The sequence below is a fragment of the Neoarius graeffei genome, chromosome 1, assembly GCF_027579695.1.
Source record: "Neoarius graeffei isolate fNeoGra1 chromosome 1, fNeoGra1.pri, whole genome shotgun sequence".
In the NCBI taxonomy this organism is placed as follows: Eukaryota; Metazoa; Chordata; class Actinopteri; order Siluriformes; family Ariidae; genus Neoarius; species Neoarius graeffei.
In genome coordinates, this window is record NC_083569.1 from 25,684,347 (window position 1) to 25,705,734 (window position 21,388).

Here is a 21,388-nt window from a genome sequence, read left to right on the forward strand (position 1 = left end):
ATAAGTGATAAAAATAGCTTTTCTGGTCTGTTTATGGCTATAGTCACATATTCTTCCTGTCAATCCACCCCTAAGAAAATTAATTTAATATTATACAAAAATCTTATATAAGTATGTAGAAAGCACTCTTTTTAAAGTAAAAACACAATGAAAAGTTATAGCAAAATAATGGTAAATAAAAATTAAAGACATAACAAAAAAATCAGTAAAACTTCATTAACAACTCTCTTTACTTTCATAACTCTTTTTTAAACAGCTTAATAAAAATGAAATCACTCTGATCATGTACTCCTTCTCTCGTATCTCCATAAAGATAAAAGAACATTCATCAATGATTAAAGCCCATGAAACGAATCACTAGCTGAAATCTGATTCATGCTCAGAAGAGTACATCATAACTCATCATCGTGATTAGCAAGACATAACACTTTCAAATCACATTTCCTAGTGAGTAACTATAGAAATGATCCCTAAAAGCATAGTCTTAACCCCTCAAACCCTCAGCCAGTCACACACTTCAACTCACACACACATCCTGAAGATGGTAGATTTTACCTTCAACACACAAACATAAACAGATGTCCACAGAGACTCTCCTACCAAATAAAATCGATCTAAATTAATATTGAACAAAAACAGTAAATTGGTTTGTTCAATAACCTGAAACACATTCCCTTGTAGAAAAGAAAAGACTAGTCAACTTTCTCAAAAGTGTAAAAAGCAATAATACTTGTAATCAACCTTATAAAACATCCATAAACGTTGTATATTAAAAATACACTGTAAAAAATTTACCGTAAAATTTACAGTAACTTACTGGCAGCAATTAACCAGGTAATTACTGTAAATATATTTTACAGTAGAAGTACTGTAATTCCATTTACAGTATTGATGTATTTACTGTAAAATAAAAAAATACCGTGATTTCAGTTGTATTTACAGTATTACTAGTTTAACTGTATACTAAATATCAATTAAATACTGTGATTTCAGTTGTATTTACTGTGCTGGTTTATTTACTGTACAAACAAAGCACTGTCATTTTTTTTAACGGTATTGTATATGGCAATGCAGTACTATTAACAGTGATTAACAGGTAATCACTAAATTCAGTTTCTCACTGTACAATTTAAATGCTGAATCACTGTGGTTTAATATTAACCATTAATAGAATGACCCATATTCTAAAATATTTCAATCAACTACAGAAAACAAGGAAATTGTTAACAGGATTATTTATTGCTTTGGTGAACAGGAACATAAAGCACAAGTTGCCAAACGTTTTAGACAAAAAAACTTGGACTTGGAGACCCTTGGACTGAACTTGGGACCCAGAAACCCAATTGGAGCCCTGAAATTAGAGAAGAAAACACATTAATAATTACATTTATTACAATTACTTTGTAATGCACCACGTATGAGATGGTCTAAGATGGTGATGTCGGTATCATGTCAAGATACTTGTTCCTGATAAGAGGTGTCACTGGCTGCAGGAGCACTCAATTACATATTCTTCAATCAAAATGTGGGCTAGCATAAACTTAATGCAGCACTGTCAACAATATTTGTTCTTGTAACCCACTTTATCTGTGAATAATGTAGTTTATCCTCATGGCTTCTGTGTGAGCAGAATAAATGCAGATAGTCCCACAAGGGTTAATAAAACTACTTGAGATAACATCTTTAAATAAACCATCTTGAACTTTCAATGCAAAAGCTATTATCAGAACCTCACCTCTATCTAGTCACTTAGCCAATCGAACTCAGTGAAATCCCTGATGAAGATCACATGGGGGTTCATGCAGACAGTGGCGATCCTAGAGTGATTTACTCCCCGGGCGAAACCCCCTGCTGCCCCCCCGTCTTTTTTTTTTTTTTTTGTCCCAACTTTTTTGGAATCGGGGTTGTATACTGTGTATACCGTTTTCAGGTCTGTCGCACATCGACTATCTGTTTACCGACTGAATGTATTTATGAAATTTATAGGGTGAATTTAGACGCTATTTCAAGAAGCAAAATGCTATTTCAAAACAGGGGCGATTCTAGCATCTGATCTTTGGGGGTGCTTAGCCCCCAGAGCTGACAGAGGCACCTGGCTTGAACTGCAGTGTTTCCACATTTATTCCGCATTTAGACTAGACTTAACTAGACAAGAAGACTAGACTAGACAAGACTAGACTTATGCAATGTTTTAACAGAAGCTGACCCAATAAACTATGATATCTACACATTTACAACCACTGACACAAATATTTACGTTATATTTTTAACTAAACAAGACCTACTACTGCATTTGTAACGTTGGAGCTATTCATTTTGAACAGTGGTAATTGTTAATTAATGTGTTATTGTGTATTGTGTAATAATAGTGTGTATTATTATGATTTTACATTAGTTTACATTAGTTTATATTTTTAGTTATATTTGGGTAGTGTTCTTTTGATAGTCATTTCCGTACCTTCACATCTCGCCATGCCAGTAATACTCAGGTGCTACTTCGAGTTCCTCATCAGCGTGGAATCCAGTTAAAAAAAACACCATGTCGTAGCAAGCACTCGCGCGGACAGGCAACCCAATCAGAGGGGACGCAAGGAGGAGAGGGATTTTACTGCTCATAGAACTATCACGTAACAGGTGAATTCAAGAACACACACACACGCCCGCGCACACATTCATTGCGCAGTGCGCAAGGGCACTTATTTCTGAAAATTACGTCCAAAAGCAGGGTGGCACGGTGGTGTAGTGGTTAGCGCTGTCGCCTCACAGCAAGAAGGTCCTGGGTTCGAGCCCTATGGCCGGCGAGGGCCTTTCTGTGTGGAGTTTGCATATTCTCCCCGTGTCCGCGTGGGTTTCCTCCGGGTGCTCCGGTTTCCCCCACAGTCCAAAGACATGCAGGTTAGGTTAACTGGTGACTCAAAATTGACCGTGAATGGTTGTCTGTGTCTATGTGTCAGCCCTGTGATGACCTGGCGACTTGTCCAGGGTGTACCCCGCCTTTCGCCCGTAGTCAGCTGGGATAGGCTCCAGCTTGCCTGCGACCCTGTAGAAGGATAAAGCGGCTAGAGATAATGAGATGAGACGTCCAAAAGCAGTGTTTTTGAGGGTGCTGAGCTAGGGGGTGCTAAGCTCGTTTTTGGGGGTGCTTGCACACCCCCAAAAATAGGCTAAACACGCCCCTGTTTCAAAATGACAGTTTACCAGGATGCTATTTGAAATACCTGGGGAGAACACTGCTCTTTACTTACTTGTTTCTGGGTTAATTATTTGTTGAAGTCAACATTCATAATAAGTGTCCTATTCCTTCAATTGCTTGTATTCTGATATAAGCGAGAGCGAGGGGATACGTAAGTGAGCAGTAGCTCACAGTTGATATTGTTTTGTAATTCATTTATTCAAATTGTCATAAATATGTATCACGATTTATCATTGCAATATATCATTACATGCCATCATCATCAGTTTAAGTCTGCTGTTCAACATTGTTCTTCCTGATAAATTTCACTAATCTGTTTTGAAACCTTCCTGGTTTCTGGATTGTATACTAAATAAGCAGGGCTGTTCCTGCTATAGCCTACGAATATTCCCCTGTCACATCTAGGATCCAATTTGTTATGATTGTGTTTGTACGCATAGCGGTCAGACCCAAAAATCCACATTTTTGAGAGGTCTGGCTTCCTTCCTGTTAACAGGAAATATGGAGTATGGCACCCCGGTTGAGAAAGGCTGTACTAGACCAGTGCTCTCACCACTGAGCTATGGAGCCCCTGTGCTGAGCCTCAAAACAGCCCACAGAAACTGCTGTAACATCACTCACAACTTTAGTTCCTAACTGCAGTTAGCTTCTGTTTACTATTTGCCTCACAAAAAAAAGGACACACATTTTAAATAATGCAGTGTGTTAATCGTAGAGTGGGCTGTGGACTGTACATTCTGGCTACTTTCTCAAGTATTTTTCAGATTTTTACATAAATAGATTTTGACTTAGTTTCTAAGAGCAATGTTTGTTTCTGGAGCATATATCCAAAACTATTCATGATATGGATTTGAAACTTGGTATACTGTACATATTAAGAAGGTGATGTAGATGTGCCTTTTCATACTAAGAAACTTGAGAAATTGAAAATTTTCATGTTTCCATGGAAACAATTTCAGACTTCGTTTGTCAGGTTAGTCTGAGGGGGAGGTTTTGTTTCTGGAGCAGAACTTGAAAATTATGAGTGGTATGGTCTTGAACGGTAGTATGACTACCTCTGAGTAGTTTGCCATGATCGTATAGTGGTTAGTACTCTGCGTTGTGGCCGCAGCAACCCCGGTTCGAATTCGGGTCATGGCAAAGGAAAAAAAAAAAGCTACCTCAAGAGGCATAATTTTGGGTTTGCTGTCATTAGTCATTTGCACTGTTAGAGTTGATTTGTTTTTATTTATTTGTCTTCCATTGCACAGTTTTTATCTTCATTTATCGCAATTCTTGATTTTAGCACTATTAATGCACAGTCACATGTACAAAGTGCATATATAGGTTTTTTTATTGTTACATTTTTATCTGTATATTGTAAAGTCAGCTTGTTGTTTTTTTAATTCTATTTTATATTGCACAGTGTGTCTTTTTCTTTTCACGTTTGATAACTTGCTGCTGCAACAAAAGAAATTCTCAGCTTGGGAGCTACCGTATCTATCTACCTGATGTTTACAGGAATCAAAACCTCCAATACGGTACATATCTAAAACTTTTGTGCTTTGGTGATGTTGGTGAAAACACTATTGGAAGTCCAGAAAGCTGGTATAGGGTAAGGTGGCCTGAACCAGTCTCTTGCATCTTTACGGCTTTCTTAGCCATTGCAAACAGGAAGAGAAAAAAAAATAAGCCAGTAGGTAAATAAAAAGAAAGTAGAAGGTAGGAAATATTGTGTCTCATGAAAAAGTAAGAAAAAGAATTACTGCAGATTAACAGTCCAGTTGCTTGTTAAACATGGAGAAAACCAGAAAACAGGGAAGAACCAGACCAGACAAAAAAAAAAGAACTTTATTTTTTGAGCAAAATAACTCTTTCTAGGACTACTACAATGTCACACAGATACATGGAACAGAAAAAGCAAACCCCACTTCTAGCTCTCTACTATCAAACATCTACTCTTACATAGAAAACACAAACATTAAACTAACGTGAAAAAAAAAAGTTGCCCCCTTTTTTTTTTAGTTTTTAAACAAGGGCACCATTCCTGGAGATACTGCAATACCAGGTTGATGCATGGAGCAGAAAGAGCAAGCCCTTATTCCAGCTCCCCGTTCTAAAAATCTGTTTAATATAACGTCCTCATTTAGAGAACATATCAGATAAATCACTTTCCTTACATTGAGGAGCACCTAAATAATTACTTTTATAAGTATAATGGGATTAATTGTATTCGTTTTAGAAGTTGTGAGAGTGAACATAATATTAATGCTTGGAATTACATTGGAAATGAATGCGGGTCTATTTAGACCCATGTTACGCATTAGTGGGAGTTCGATAGGTTATGCATCAAAAAGTTAAACTGATAAGAACAGATACTACACTTGATCTTAGCCAAAAAGCCAAGAAGCGATATTTTACTGTAGTCAATAGCTTTAAATAAACTACTTCCAAATATTAAACTCCAGAAAGGTAAACACTGGCGGCACGGTGGTGTAGTGGTTAGCGCTGTTGCCTCACAGCAAGAAGGTCCTGGGTTCGAGCCCCGGGGCCGGCGAGGGCCTTTCTGTGTGGAGTTTGCATGTTCTCCCCGTGTCCGTGTGGGTTTCCTCCGGGTGCTCCGGTTTCCCCCACAGTCCAAAGACATGCAGGTTAGGTTAACTGGTGACTCTAAATTGACCGTAGGTGTGAATGTGAGTGTGAATGGTTGTCTGTGTCTATGTGTCAGCCCTGTGATGACCTGGCGACTTGTCCAGGGTGTACCCCGCCTTTCGCCCGTAGTCAGCTGGGATAGGCTCCAGCTTGCCTGCGACCCTGTAGAAGGATAAAGCGGCTAGAGATAATGTGTGTGATGTGAAGGTAAACACTGCTAGACTCCGCCCCCAACAGCTGGATCCTTTTGAAGAGAGACGTCACCGTGTGTGTGTGTGTTGGGGGTGTTCTATGCAAAAAGCACGATATTTCTAACATTTGACCATGAAACATGTCCAGCTCTACCAGAGCAAAGCCTGCAAAAATAATCTGAGCTCATTAACATCCCTCTCCCCGGAAATGTTTAGTAAAAGGTGAAAGATTTGCGGTCAGTGCAGAGAAACCTGAGCTGCACTGAACACTGGATCAGGTTAGTGACACTGGATTGGAGGCTGGGAGACTCTCAGCGCTGCCGCTGTGATGCTTGGAGTTGTGGCTGAGGAGCTCATTACGGAAACACCTGGGATCTCCTTTAAAAGGAGGAGCCTTTGGGAAATGGTGGGGGCTTGGAGCTCATCACCTGCTGGCTTGGCCCGAATTTTGTATTTGGTTTTTCTTTCATGTTACAGCTCTTCACTCCACTATCATCACATGCTTGCACTGTCTAACACTACTGATTAATTGCCTTACTCACACCATACATTCATTTAGTAAATATTTCTATTTTCTCTAAGTAAATGAATTAAGATCTTCAGTCTCTGTCCTTGTCCTCCTTCCTTTGTTGTGATTTGTGAATCAGTCGGAACACTAAGTCATATCAGAAGGTGCCAGTGCCGTATTAAGCCAATGCGGTGCCCCTGGGCACTATACCTCAAGTGCCCCCCCCCCCCCCCACACACACACACACACACACTGCGCGCACGCGTTCAGTAACCTCCTGCACACACTCATAAACCTTGCCCTTTGCTGTCAAAAATAGTAGCATATACATAAACAATAGTACACGTCATTCTTCCTCATTGAAAATTTATTAAGTAGGCTACATCAGCCCATCAAATTCACTGAAAACAACCAACGATATGCATGCATATTGAAATGTCTTATTCAAAAATGAGCAGCATATATTTGTATGTCTCAAGGGGATCCTCGTCGTCGCCGACCCCTCGGCTAACACTGGCTGTGGTTGTAGCATCTCCCCGGCTAGTGCTAGCAGGGCCATCTCCCTCACTAGCATCGCTGATTTCACTAGCTTCGGCTTCAGCGCTGGTAGTGACAGCAGTTGTCGATATTTTTATTAAAAAAACGATCTAACACTGGAACATTTTTAATTGCAGCTACACGCCTGGAGTCTTTCTCTTTTTTTAATTTTCTCTTCGCACAACCACTCAATAGAGTGCTTTGAGGTCAGCGCGAACCCAGCGGCGGCCATATTGGAAGTCAAAGGTCGCTGTGTCAGTGCATTGTTATTGTTCAGCGAAGCAAAAAGGGGTGAAAATGCCGAATACGTGTGTCATTGTTGGCTGTAGTAGCCGGGGGGAAAAGGGTAGCAAAAGCTTCCACAGACTCCCTAAAGTCGTGACTAACCAGGGAATTGCAGCACAGGAGAAAAGCGAGCGGAGGAGACGACAGTGGCTGGCTGCCATTAACCGATCAAATTTAGGACAACTTGACTGTATCCGGATTTGTTCTGATCACTTTGTGACAGGTAGGTTAAATTGTCTTGAATTTCATAGTTACTAAAATAAATGTGATACAAACTATCTTTTCTATGTACTTTCAGCAATGATTAATGGATATATTTGTCACATTAGGTAGCTTATGTCTACTGCAGTGCATTGTTGCATCAAATGGCATTTAAGATCTAGGCCTAGTAATGTTTATGTACACATGCTGTTAGTACAAGTTACATACTAGTTACATACATACATAGTGGGCTGTGGACTGTACATTCTGGCTACTTTCTCATCTGAGTTAACAAAAACACTGGACAGGCTAAGACCTCAGGAGACAAACCGGAAGCACCATGAGTGACCTCGCTGATCTCCAGGCTCTTCATGTGGGGCCATCCTCAGCAGCAGCCAGTGGTTTTCAGGTGATGAGAACTGCAACCCAAAAAAAATTCAACCAGTATTTTTGGTTCTTTTTTGATCGGCTGCCCAAATTAATTTTGGCACGGGATATAGAAATGGGTTCTGTCCGGCCGGCTGTCCGTCTGGTCACATTTTCATTTCCGGGCCATATCTTTAAAACTACTGAAGATATCTTCATGAAACTTTGTATACATATCAAGCAACATGTGAACTGCTGCCTTTTGGTATTTTGGATTTTTGAAAAAAGGATTTTTCAAAATTTTACATAAATATATTTTGACTTAGTTTCTCAGAGCAATGTTCGTTTCCGGAGCATATATCCAAAACTATTCTTGATCCAGATTTGAAACTTGGTATGCATGTTAACAAGGTGATGTTATGGGGTCCTAATTTTTTTTATTTTTTGACATATCAACGTTTAGGGTGGCACAGTGTTGTAGTGGTTATCACTGTCTCCTCACAGCAAGAAGGTCCTGGGTTTGAGCCCAGCGGCTGACAGGGGCCTTTCTGTGTGGAGTTTGCATGATCTCCCTGTGTCTGTGTGGGTTTCCTCCGGGTGCTCTAGTTTCCCCCACAGTTCAAAGATGTGGTTAGGTATATAGGAGCCATGGGCTGAGGTGCCCCTCAGCAAGGCACCTTACCCCCAACTGCTCCCTGGGCGCTGTAGCATAGCTGCCACTGCTGTGGGTATGTGTGTGTGTGCTCATTGCTCACTTGTGTGTGTTCACTGCTTCAGATGGGTTAAATGCAGAGGAGAAATTTCACTGTGTGATTCAGTCGGTGCTTGAGTGTATGTGAAACAAATAAAGGCTTCTTCTTCTTCTTAAATCTACTTGGCTAGATAATGCATGTTCAGTACTGACACAGATACTAGTAAACAATCCTGTTGCCATAGCAGTGTGATTCTTGCCATCTAAAAAGATCTCTTTTCTCCATGAATAAAAACAAAAGCATGTCACATAAAATTATCAATGATCCGGTTTATTTTACACCCAAATGCTTGACACTTGGTATCTTTAGGGCTGTTAACAACAATTTAGAAGCAATGTGTCCAAGAGCTCCACTAGCCTCGGTAAATCATGTTTGGAGCACTGATCTCTACATAAAAATCTGGAAAGCTCAGAGGCTCATCAGAGTGAAACCATCTGACCGCCATCTTACCACTCACATCGTTGAGCAGAATGGTTATTTAGGCTACTGGAAGCTACACAAAACTGGTCAAGTTATTGATGTAGTTGGTGAGAAAAATTGCAAGAAAAATGCCTGCATGTGCAGCAGTGAACTGTACAAACTGTCAAGTCAAAGGTTGTGGACGGACATTTCACCTGTGAGTATTGATAGTGTGTGATCATTTTTATGTGTGTGTGCAGTGCCATTTGCGTGGACCCACCTACAGCATTTTATGATGGTTTGCAAGAGCAAAATAACAGAAAATCTGTCTTATCGTTTTGTCTGTTTTTGTTGAAAATCTGACAGTGATATCTGGGATGAACACTGTGACTGTGTCAGATTTTTGATGGAAATGTCCCAGACTAGATCAAAGCCAAAGTCTAGACATGTTTGATATTGAATGTGAGAACTCAAGCTCAACGGCTCAAACTCAAAAAGAAGAATGAACTGAGTAAATTAGCCTCAGTAGCCTAAATGAAAGAAGGACCATAGCCTTAGGCAGAAATGGCAATGAGGGATGCAAATAAAAAGAGATGCTGTTGTTCTAGTTTGGTCAGCAGTTATTTTCATTTACCTCAGGCTAAGCACAAATGACAATGTCGATCATCTACACACGTCACACCTACTTGCACAAATTGACAAAATGGGCATGATTGTCTGTTTTAACATGATTTTAGTTTAAATTGAGTCCAAGTATATTGATAAGTACTCTTAAATCAGGGTTGGTCATATTTCCCGGTCAATGGCTTATTTCCCGGATGGCGTCCAATATATGATTTCCTGTACAAAGAAAAACTGAAATAATCTCTGTAAAAATAATTATAGTAGTAAAAGAGCTGCTCAAAAAAAAAAATGATCAGAGACTGAACTGGAAAAGACAGAAAAAAACAACAACAACAGTGAAGGGGAGTGCTATAAAGATATGTAAGGAATGTGGGTAAAGTTGAGAAAATAAGAAGTGGTAATGAAAGGAAAAAAGTCAGGAGATACTTTTCTTGGGGCAAATTTGATCGGACATGACAGTTTAACACAGAAGTCAAATGATCACACACTATCGATGTGAGTGGTAAGATGGCAGCCAGATGACTTCACTCATCTCAACAGCAGGGAATTGAGGTATTTCACCCACGTGACCAAGTCACGTGACGCAGTCATTTTGGACGGCACACTTAAGTCCTTCAGTGCAAGCCGGTATGAGATGGTGGAGACCTTTGCACATTTTAACAAGAAAGTAAGCTGTGATTCGTGTTAAATTGGATCTGTCTTTTATCACAAACACTGTACCCAGCCTTGGTATGGAGCCCTGTTTATTTATTTCTGTGTCCCGTTTCTTTCTAGCCTCTGTTATTGCGTTTTATGTCTGATGTCTGCTACATGCAACCCTAGACAAATTAACACTGCCTTGTTTCACTGCTCAGATGGGTTAACAAACACTGACCCATTTACTTTTTGCTATATATTTTATCAAAATTGCATTAACTGATAAACTAACCTGAAATGAAATGATCACTGCAAAGTCTGGAGTACTCTGTTGGCTCCCAATCCTGTCTCTTTGCAGCTGCAATCCATTTGGCCCTCTTGTCTGGGTCAGTAGGAAACCGGTAGTGATGTGTCGGTCGCGAACGATCCGGTTCAAAGAGCTGGCTCTTTGAAGTGAACGACGGGAGCCGGCTCTTCGGTGGGAGCCGAGTTGGGGAGCCGAATTAGTTTTTTGTCCTTAGGTGCCTCAAAGAGAGAGAGACTTTCACAAAAGTTGCTGTCCGATTGCGTCTTTGTGTTGTCTATTACCATTCAAAGGAAAAAAAGTAGCATGGTGTACGCCTACTTTTTTTGGTTGGGGGGGGTTGATGTCATTCACAGCTGCGAAAATATGAAAATTAGTGTAATGCTTAAAGCTGTGGAGCGCAGGGGAGAGGAGTCTGTGAGGCACCTGAGGAGGGGAAAATCAGCTGTGTATTTTATACTGGTAATATAACACAGTTTTGCATTATGTTTGAGAGAAAATAATTAATTAATTGGTAAGTAAGTTTTATTTCTATAGCTAGAACATTGTTACACTGCTATACTTTACAAAGCTTTAGAATGGCTACAAAAACTAAAAAATAAAATGGAGAACATCCTATTGATAAAATATAAACAATAATGTAATTAATTAACTAGTTAATTGCAGCAATTAAATCAAAAATAAAATCTCAGGAGCCGTTTGGGAGCCGAAAGAGCCGGCTCCTTATAGTAAGAAGATCCAAAAGAGCCGTGCCAACTACGGAAGTGTTTGCTTTTCACCAGCCAAGGTATGGACACATTTGCTGAACAAATCTTACACAGTGACTCTCCAGTTCTCTGTTTGTGGACAAATATACACCTGTCGCTTGTTGCCAACGAAAGGAAAACACGCAGGAGCCCGTGTTGTTCACCACTTCATGGGTCGAACGTACACAGGGGCAAACTGATGTCATTCAACCCTGCAAACAACTACTTACGTCGCTCGTGGAAAGCGGAAGGAACAGTCCTCAGTCATCTCCTTGGCCCGTCCAAACAAGGCATTTGATTTCTTCCCATGATGTTGCTGCAGCGCTTTTCAGTGCTGATCCTCATCACACTCGACCACCAGCTCATCTCTACGACGCCAAGGCCATGCCCCTATCCTCGTGACAGTCGCTTAAGCGTGATCTGTGTTCTTCTTGAGGCCCAGGCAAGAGCTAACACACGCATGGTTTCTGTGCTGTAGCGGCTGCCACGTTCGCTTAACACGAGAACGGTCCCCGATTCGAAACCAGGTGGAATCGGTGCTCGTTTTCTGGTAGTTGGCGGCGAACAAATGTCAAGCTGCGATCTCTGCTCCGTCCGAGCCTTTTGGAACAGTCCCAAACCGAGACGCTGAAAAAGCTTCGCGTGTTTTCTGCTGTGCAATGGTTTCCCCTTTCACCTGACAAGCGAATAGACGCTCCTGAGAAACCTGGCAGAGCCACGCTTTGCCTTTTGAGCTCTGCTTCCCTTAACGTCCAGTTATCGCCATGCTAAAATCAGGTACCCTCGAAACAGCCAGAAAGACAGACCCTTAACATGACCGGATTGCTTTCTGTAGCTTAGTGGTTGTCATGTTCTCCTAGGTGCAGACGAGCGTCGGGACAAAACCTCGTTTGCATGGTTTCCCTGCCTCTCTGGTTTTCCATCAAGGTATGTGACAGCTGCTTTAAAAACAAAATCAGGCACGATCTACATTTCTGTTGACTGTGGAAGCATGGACATTGCAATTCGTCACGGGGAGGTGGTGTTCTCAAATGCCACTTCGTTGCTCGTTTACGGAGTGAGGTCAGGTCAACAGGGCTGCACACGGCATCAGAACGCTGCAAAGTGGCATTAACTCTGGAATGCTTCATCATGTCTCAACGAGTATTTGCCGGCCAACATTCAGACACATTTGCTTATTGACTCTCAAACCGTGACTGTGCAGTCCTCTGTTTGTGGAAAGCATGCAAAGAAGCAGCTTGCAGCCAATGAAAGACAAGCACGCAGGCGCTCGTGAAGCACGCCCAAGTTTGCGCAAACCGATGCCATTCGACTGCATGCAACACGAGCAGAAAGCAGAAGGAGCGGCCCTCAGTCACCTCCTTGGCAAGTCAGTGACGAGCAACCGATCCGTTGCTGCCGTTTCCTCCCGGGTGCCTGGCCACGCTCTCTGCCTTTCATCAGAGAAACGAAGCGTTAAAGGGTGTGCATTGGCCAGGAATCGAACCCGGGTCAACTGCTTGGAAGGCAGCTATGCTAGCCACTATACCACCAACGCTGCGTGCCAGGCCTGGGGACAAATGCCTAAGTGCCATTGCTTCTGAACTTGAGGCCCAGGCAACAGCTGATCGGTCCAAGCACTGAGGTTTCTGTAGTGTAGTGGTCATCATGTTCATCTCACACATGAAAGGTCCCTGGTTTGAAACCAGGCAGAAACAGCGGTGGGTGGGTTTGTTTATTTATTTATTTTTTGAGTGACTGCTGAGCTGTGATCTCTGCTCTGTCCGTGCCAACTACGGAAGTGTTTGCTTTTCACCAGCCAAGGTATGGACACATTTGCTGAACAAATCTTACACAGTGACTCTCCAGTTCTCTGTTTGTGGACAAATATACACCTGTCGCTTGTTGCCAACGAAAGGAAAACACGCAGGAGCCCGTGTTGCTCACCGCTTCATGGGTCGAACATACGCAGGGGCAAACTGATGTCATTCAACCCTGCAAACAACTACTTACGTCGCTCGTGGAAAGCGGAAGGAACAGTCCTCAGTCATCTCCTTGGCCCATCCAAACAAGGCATTTGATTTCTTCCCGTGATGTTGTTGCAGCGCTTTTCAGTGCTGATCATCGTCACACTCGACCACCAGCTCATCTCTACGACGCCAAGGCCGTGCCCCTAAACTCGTGACAGTCGCTTAAGCGTGATCTGTGTTCTTCTTGAGGCCCAGGCAAGAGCTAACACACGCGTGATTTCTGTGCTGTAGCGGCTGCCACGTTCGCTTAACATGAGAACGGTCCCCGATTCGAAACCGGGTGGAATCGGTGCTCGTTTTCTTGAACTTGGCGGCGAACAAATGTCGAGCTGCGATCTCTGCTCCGTCCATGCCTTTTGGAAGAGCCCCAAACCGAGACGCTGAAAAAGCTTCGCCTGTTTTCTGCTGTGCAGTGGTTTCCCCTTTCACCTGACAAGCGAATAGACGCTCCTGAGAAACCTGGCAGAGGCACGCTTTGCCTTTTGAGCTCTGCTTCCCTTAACGTCCAGTTATCGCCTTGCTAAAATCAGGTACCCTCGAAACAGCCAGAAAGACAGACCCTTAACGTGACCGCATTGCTTTCTGTAGCTTAGTGGTTGTCATGTTCTCCTAGGTGCAGACGAGCGTCGGGACAAAAGCTCGTTTGCACAGTTTCCCTGCCTCTCTGGTTTTCCATCAAGGTCCGTGACGGCTGCTTTAAAAACAAAATCGGGCACGATCTACATTTCTGTTGACTGTGGAAGCATGGACATTGCAATTCGTCACGGGGAGGTGGTGTTCTCAAATGCCACTTCGTTGCTCGTTTACGGAGTGAGGTCAGGTCAACAGGGCTGCACACGGCATCAGAACACTGCAAAGTGGCATTGACTCTGGAATTCTTCATCATGTCTCAACGAGTATTTGCCGGCCAACATTCAGACACATTTGCTTATTGACTCTCAAACCGTGACTGTGCAGTCCTCTGTTTGTGGAAAGCATGCAAAGAAGCAGCTTGCCACCAACGGAAGACAAGCACGCAGGTGCCCGTGAAGCACGCCCAGGTTTGCGCAAACCGATGCCATTCGACTGCATGCAACGCGAGCGGAAAGCAGAAGGAGCGGCCCTCAGTCACCTCCTCGGTAAGGTGGTGACGAGCAACCGATCCGTTCCTGCCGTTTCCTCCTGGGTGCCTGGCCACGCTCTCTGCCTTTCATCAGAGAAACGAAGCGTTAACAGGTTTGCGTTGGCCAGGAATCGAACCCGGGTCAACTGCTTGGAAGGCAGCTATGCTAGCCACTATAACACCAATGCTGCAGGCCTACCCTGGGGACCCATGCCTAAGTGCCATTGCTTCTGTATTTCAGGCCCAGGCAACAGCTGATTGGTCCAAGAGCAGAGGTTTCTGTAGTGTAGTGGTTATCACGTACATCTAACACACGAAAGATCCCTGGTTCGAAACCGGGCAGGAACAGCGCTGGGCTGGTTTATTTATTTATTTATTTTTTGAACTCGGCAGTGAGTGACTGCTGAGCTGTGATCTCTGCTCTGTCCGTGCCAACTACGGAAGCAAGTATTTGCTTTTGACCAGCCAAGGTATGGACACATTTGCTGAACAAATCTTAAACAGTGACTCTTCAGTTCTCTGTTTGTGGACAAATATACACCTGTCGCTTGTTGCCAACGAAAGGAAAACACGCAGGAGCCCGTGCTCTTTCTTCACCGCTTCATGGGTCGAACGTACGCAGGGGCAAACTGATGTCATTCAAGCCTGCAAACAAGTACTTACGTTGCTAGTGGAAAGACCAGTCCTCAGTCCCCTCCTTGGCCCCTCCAAACGAGGCATTTGATTTCTTCCCGTCATGTTGTTGCAGCGCTTTTCGATGCTGAACCTTGTCACGCTCGACCACCAGCTCATCTCTACGATGCCAAGGCCGTGCCCCTATTCTCGTGACAATTGTTTAAGTGTGACCCGCGTTCTTCTTGAGGCCCAGGCAAGAGCTAAGACATGCGTGGTTTCCGTATTGTATTGGTTACCACGTTCGCTTAACACGAGGGCGGTGCACGATCCGAAACCGGGCGGAAACGGTGCTGGTTTTCTTGAACTTGGCAGCGAACAAATGTCGAGCTGCCATCTCTGCTCCGTCCGCGCCTTTTGGAACAATCCCAAACCGAGACGCTGAAAAAGCTTCGCCTGTTTTCTGCTGTGCAGTGGTTTCCCCTTGCATCTAACAAGCGAATAGACGCTCCTGAGAAAGCTGGCAGAGCCATGCTTTGCCTTGTGAGCTCTGCTTTCGTTAACGTCCAGTTCCCGCCTTGCTAAGATCAGGTACTCTCGAAACAGCCAGAAAGACAGACCCTTAACGTGACCGGATTGCTTTCTGTGGATTAGTGGTTGTCATGTTCTCCTACGTGCAGGCGACCATCGGGACAAAACCTCGTTTGAACGGTTTCCCTGCCTCTCTGGTTTTCCGTCAAGGTCCGTGACAGCTGCTTTAAAAACAAAATCGGGCATTATCTACCTGTCTGTTGACTGTGGAAGCACGGACATTGCAATTCGTCACGGGGAGGTGGTGTTCTCAAATACCACTTGGTTGCTCGTTTACGGAGTGAGGTCAGGTCAACAGGGCTGCACATGGCATCAGAACGCTGCAAATTGGCATTGACTCTGGAATGCTTCATCCTGTCTCAACGAGTATTTGCCGGCCAACATTCAGACACATTTGCTTATTAACTCTCAAACCGTGACTGTGCAGTTCTCCGTTTGTGGAAAACAGGCAAAGTAGCTTGCCGCCAACGAAAGACAAACACGCAGGTGCCCGTGTCCTTCAAACACGCCCAGGTTTGCGCAAACCGACGCTGTTCGACTACATGCAACGCGAGCGGAAAGCAGAAGGATCAGCCCTCGGCAAGGCAGTGACAAGCAACTGATCTGTTCCTGCTGTTTCCTTCCAAGTGCCTCGCCATGCTCTCTGCCTTTCATCAGAGCAACGAAGCGTTAAAGGGTGTGCGTTGGCCAGGAATCGAACCCGGGTCAACTGCTTGGAAGGCAGCTATGCTAGCCACTATACCACCAATGCTGCAGGCCTACCCTGGGGACCCATGCCTAAGTGCCATTGCTTCTGTATTTGAGGCCCAGGCAACAGCTGATCGGTCCAAGAGCTGAGGTTTCTGTAGTGTAGTGGTTATCACGTTCGTCTAACACACGAAAGGTCCCCAGTTCGAAACCGGGCAGGAACAGCCCTGGGTTGGTTTATTTATTTATTTATTTATTTATTGAACTCGGCAGTGAGTGACTGCTGAGCTGTGATCTCTGCTCTGTCCGTGCCAACTACGGAAGCAAGTATTTGCTTTTGACCAGCCAAGGTATGGACACATTTGCTGAACAAATCTTAAACAGTGACTCTACAGTTCTCTGTTTGTGGACAAATATACACCTGTCGCTTGTTGCCAACGAAAGGAAAACACGCAGGAGCCCGTGCTCTTTCTTCACCGCTTCATGGGTCGAACGTACGCAGGGGCAAACTGATGTCATTCAAACCTGCAAACAAGTACTTACGTTACTAGTGGAAAGACCAGTCCTCAGTCCCCTCCTTTGCCCCTCCATACAAGGCATTATCTACATGTCTGTTGACTGTGGAAGCATGGACATTGCAATTCGTCACGGGGAGGTGGTGTTCTCAAATACCACTTGGTTGCTCGTTTACAGAGTGAGGTCAGGTCAACCGGGCTGCACATGGCATCAGAACACTGCAACTTTGCATTGACGCTAAATGTCACTTGAACAGCCTTGAAGGACACACCCCTTATGAGGCATGCTTTGGTTTTAGTTTTGTTGCAGAATAAATAAAAAAAATCATTAAAAACATGCTCCAATTTGCAAAACAGATGAAGCCTGAAATGCCCACTAACTTTTAAGCATTTTGCATATGATGTCACTTCTTTGAACAAACAGTAACTTACCAGGAACGCATTCTTGTAATGGTGGACTCAAAGAGCCAAACTTTACCAAATAAACAGAACATGTTCCTGGTCTCGTATTAAAATACATTTTAGACAGTAAACTATTAAACATGTCTAGTTTTATCAGGTATAATTCCCAGGGGTAATATAATTTTCAGAAGACTGGCACTTTCACGGAAACAAAGGGTTTGGGACGTGACAGCTTGCTTGACCAAAAGGAGCATATAGTTGAGACAGTCTGTGCATTCAGAAGTCACAAACAAAGGCTTCAAAGGTTCCACTGAGATTTGAACTCAGATCACTAGAGTCAAAGTCCAGGGTGCTAACCATTACACCATGGAACCAAGACATAGCCAAAGGGTTGTTTTCACTGTCAAACCTTTGAATGATATAATGAAATTCCAGCAGCACATGAACACATGATTGAAGGTTTTCCCTGAAATCGTCAACCTGTTGGAAAAAAAATTCTCGGAACCCTGACTGCTGGCTACATGGTTAATCATTCTTTGTTGTTTGTATTAATTTCTAGTTTTGTAATTTATCAATGTCAACATTCAGTTGACATTGTAACCACATGATAATCCAAGTCAAACATCACATGTCATTCCACAAACTAAAACTTAATATTTTTACATCTAAAAACATAAAATACCTACTGATATTGTAACATGTGGCAGATATTCACAACAAACTGAAAAAAAATACAAATTTATCTGAAAAGGCATGCTAATTGAAGCTTCCATTTTCACTCACATGCAGGCAAAACTCCCGACAAGCATTCACTAAACGCAAACCATGAGCATAAAACCCATGGCCCGTTAATACCCCGCGATAGCAAATATCAGAAGTGGGATTAAAGTCCACACCTCCAGAAAAGACTGCAACCTAAACACAGCACCTTACACCACTCAAAATCTAGGTTATTCTTAACCAGAGGGGCAGCATGGTGGTGTAGTGGTTAGCGCTGTTGCCTCACAGCAAGAAGGTCCTGGGTTTGAGCCCCGGGGCCGGCGAGGGCCTTTCTGTGTGGAGTTTGCATGTTCTCCCCGTGTCCGCGTGGGTTTCCTCCAGGTGCTCCGGTTTCCCCCACAGTCCAAAGACATGCAGGTTAGGTTAACTGGTGACTCTAAATTGACCGTGAGTGTGAATGGTTGTCTGTGTCTATGTGTCAGCCCTGTGATAACCTGGCAACTTGTCCAGGGTGTACCCTGCCTTTCGCCCATAGTCAGCTGGGATAGGCTCCAGCTTGCCTGCGACCCTGTAGAAGGATAAAGCGGCTAGAGATAATGAGATGAGATGAGATTCTTAACCAGGTTAGTGACACTGTATTGGAGGTGCAGAAAGCTGGTAGAGGGTAAGGTGGCCTGGGCCAATCTCTTACACCTTTACAGCTTTATTAGCCATTGCACACAGGCAGAGAAATGTCTGACCAACGAGCGTTTTTGATGGAAAGAAAGAAAGAAAGGGTTGGGGTGTTGTGTGATCTGTAGCCTCGGTCACAACCGGCCGTACGTGCTCCTACGGCCGGTCTACATGCAAAAAACGCAAGAAACGCACGGAGGGCGCGCATGTGACATGCTGATTTTCGAGCCGTAGACTGGCTGCAGAGGTTCTTTGTCATGTCAAACAAACTCTACGGGCGCTTACGTTTTTTTCAGGTTGCAAGACAAACTTATGGCCAACGCATGTCTTTCTCCATGAACAAAAAAAAAAACGCAGCGATTTGGGAAACGCCAAAAAATCGTATGGCCGGTTGTGACCTAGGGGAGAGAATTACTGCAGACTAACGGTCCAGTAGCTTGTTGAACATGGAGAAAACCAGGAAATGGGGAAAAGGTCAACCCAGCAAAGAAAGAACTTTTTTCTTTACTTATTTTTTTAACAAGACAATTTCTAGATCTACTACAATGTCATGTGAACAGATAGAATAGAAAAAGCTCTATTCCCACTCATTACTTTAGAAAACTCATTTATTATCTTTATTTAAAGAATATACCAAATAAGAAAGCTGTTTCTTTGTATTTAGGACAAGGCACTATTCCTGGAAATACTATAAAACCAGGTTGATGAGTGGAGCAGAAGAAGCAAACCCCAACTCCAGCTCCTTGGTCTAAAAGTCTATTTAATATAACATTTTCAGTTAAATAACATGTCAGATATTAAAGTGATAAAAACAAACACTATGCTTCATCTAAAGCAAACAACAAAGAAACAACAACTTACTACTGTCAATGGCTTTAAATATACCACTTCCAAATATTAAAATCCAGAAAGGTAAACACAGCTAGACTCCACCCCCAACAGCTGGATCCGTTTGAACAGAGACATCACTTTGGGCTTTGGGTGTGTGTGTGTGGTTTCCATGCAAAAAGTTCAATATTTCTAACATTTGACCACCAAAAATGTGCAGCTCTACCAGAGCAAAGCCTGCAAAAATAAGCTGAACTCATTAACATTCCTCTCCCCGGAAATCTGTAATATATAGATTGAGGCACTGCCTAAAAGCCCATCTGTTTCTGGGTTGTAGAATTTTCTTATATCATAGCCAGCCTCTCTTGTTTTATTTCTTTACCGTTATAGTTACTATACTGTTTCCTTATGTTGTACAAAACATACACAGAAAGAGAAGAGCTCTGGCCTGATGAGTAGAGTCAGGGCACTGATTTTATTTACAAATTCGATTTCACCATTGCTGAGACAAGAATACAAAAAAAAAATAACATATTGGAAAAATAATATCATATTGAAAACTAGGGGCGGCATGGTGGTGTAGCGGTTAGCGCTGTTGCCTCACAGCAAGAAGGTCCGGGTTCGAGCCCCATGGGTGACGAGGGCCTTTCTGTGTGGAGTTTGCATGTTCTCCCCGTGTCCGCGTGGGTTTCCTCCGGGTGCTCTGGTTTCCCCCACAGTCCAAAGACATGCAGGTTAGGTTAACTGGTGACTCTAAATTGACCGTAGGTATGAATGTGAGTGTGAATGGTTGCCTGTATCTATGTGTCAGCCCTGTGATGACCTGGCGACTTGTCCAGGGTGTACCCCGCCTTTCGCCCGTAGTCAGCTGGGATAGGCTCCAGCTTGCCTGCGACCCTGTAGAACAGGATAAAGCAGCTAGAGGTAATGAGATGAGAGATGAGATATTGAAAACTAAATATAATACAATGAATCCGCTGCCTGGTACGAAACCCCGGGATAAAACCCCAGTGGGATTAGAACCTCCCAGGAACAGACTCCTCGTCCGAATGCAGCGCATGGCGCTCCGGGGATTCGAGCTTTGACTTTGAAAAGATGATCGAGGTTTTGTTAAAAAAAAAGTGCAATTGAGGAAATATTTAAAACACTCAGCATCGGCATTATCAGCATACTAATATTAAGAAATTGTGTTATGAAACTAGAAAGACTATTAAAGAGTTTTCTAGAGTTATAGTTTGTTTGTAAAAGATGAAAATATTGTTTTCGAAGTGTGCACGTTTTGCACGAACCAGTGGAAACTCAGGCATGGTTCCAGAGAGCAATGAGCAGGCCAGGAAGGGCAGTTGGCGGGGGGGCTTGCCGTACAGGGAGTGCAGAATTATTAGGCAAGTTGTATTTTTGAGGATTAGTTTTATTATTGAAAAACAACTATGTTCTTGATGAACCCAAAAGACTCATAAATATCAAAGCTGAGTATTTTTGGAAGTTGGAGTAGGGCTTTCTTAGTTTTAGCTATCTTAGGAGGATATCTGTGTGTGCAGGTGACTATAACTGTGCATAATTATTAGGCAACTTAACAAAAAACAAACATATACCCATTTCACTCATTTATTTTCACCAGGGAAACCAATATAACAACTCAACATTCACTAATATACATTGCTGGCATTCAAAAACAAAAACAAAAAAAAAACAAATCAGTGACTAATATAGCCGCCTTTCTTTACAAGGACACTCAAAAGCCTGCCATCCATGGATTCAGTCAGTGTTTTGATCTCTTTGCGATCAACATTGCGTGCAGCAGCAACCACAGCCTCCCAGACACTGTTCAGAGATGTGTACTGTTTCCCCTCCTTGTAGATCTCACATTTGATGAG

The 21,388-nt window shown here is 43.2% G+C and overlaps 10 non-coding genes and 1 pseudogene across 10 annotated transcripts; 3 read left to right on the top strand and 8 right to left on the bottom strand.

The window, feature by feature from the left end:
* Positions 1–271: 271 nt before the first annotated feature.
* LOC132899114 (small nucleolar RNA U3) lies at positions 272–486 on the bottom strand. The gene has a single exon (XR_009656644.1). It is a non-coding gene; the product is annotated as a small nucleolar RNA U3 (small nucleolar RNA).
* A 4,717-nt stretch (positions 487–5,203) lies between these two features.
* LOC132898302 (U2 spliceosomal RNA) lies at positions 5,204–5,396 on the bottom strand. Its single transcript, XR_009656482.1, has one exon. It is a non-coding gene; the product is annotated as a U2 spliceosomal RNA (small nuclear RNA).
* Positions 5,397–5,445: 49 nt separating this feature from the next.
* LOC132898328 (U2 spliceosomal RNA) lies at positions 5,446–5,586 on the bottom strand (annotated as a pseudogene).
* A 575-nt stretch (positions 5,587–6,161) lies between these two features.
* Positions 6,162–6,275, bottom strand: LOC132896409 (U5 spliceosomal RNA). The gene has a single exon (XR_009656037.1). It is a non-coding gene; the product is annotated as a U5 spliceosomal RNA (small nuclear RNA).
* A 6,563-nt stretch (positions 6,276–12,838) lies between these two features.
* On the bottom strand, positions 12,839–12,910 carry trnag-ucc (transfer RNA glycine (anticodon UCC)). Its single transcript has one exon. It is a non-coding gene; the product is annotated as a tRNA-Gly (tRNA).
* An 87-nt stretch (positions 12,911–12,997) lies between these two features.
* trnav-cac (transfer RNA valine (anticodon CAC)) lies at positions 12,998–13,070 on the top strand. The gene has a single exon. It is a non-coding gene; the product is annotated as a tRNA-Val (tRNA).
* Positions 13,071–14,759: 1,689 nt separating this feature from the next.
* trnav-aac (transfer RNA valine (anticodon AAC)) lies at positions 14,760–14,832 on the top strand. The gene has a single exon. It is a non-coding gene; the product is annotated as a tRNA-Val (tRNA).
* Positions 14,833–16,366: 1,534 nt separating this feature from the next.
* Positions 16,367–16,438, bottom strand: trnag-ucc (transfer RNA glycine (anticodon UCC)). The gene has a single exon. It is a non-coding gene; the product is annotated as a tRNA-Gly (tRNA).
* Positions 16,439–16,525: 87 nt separating this feature from the next.
* On the top strand, positions 16,526–16,598 carry trnav-aac (transfer RNA valine (anticodon AAC)). Its single transcript has one exon. It is a non-coding gene; the product is annotated as a tRNA-Val (tRNA).
* A 995-nt stretch (positions 16,599–17,593) lies between these two features.
* Positions 17,594–17,665, bottom strand: trnaq-uug (transfer RNA glutamine (anticodon UUG)). Its single transcript has one exon. It is a non-coding gene; the product is annotated as a tRNA-Gln (tRNA).
* Positions 17,666–19,346: 1,681 nt separating this feature from the next.
* Positions 19,347–19,537, bottom strand: LOC132898120 (U2 spliceosomal RNA). The gene has a single exon (XR_009656454.1). It is a non-coding gene; the product is annotated as a U2 spliceosomal RNA (small nuclear RNA).
* Positions 19,538–21,388: the final 1,851 nt, after the last annotated feature.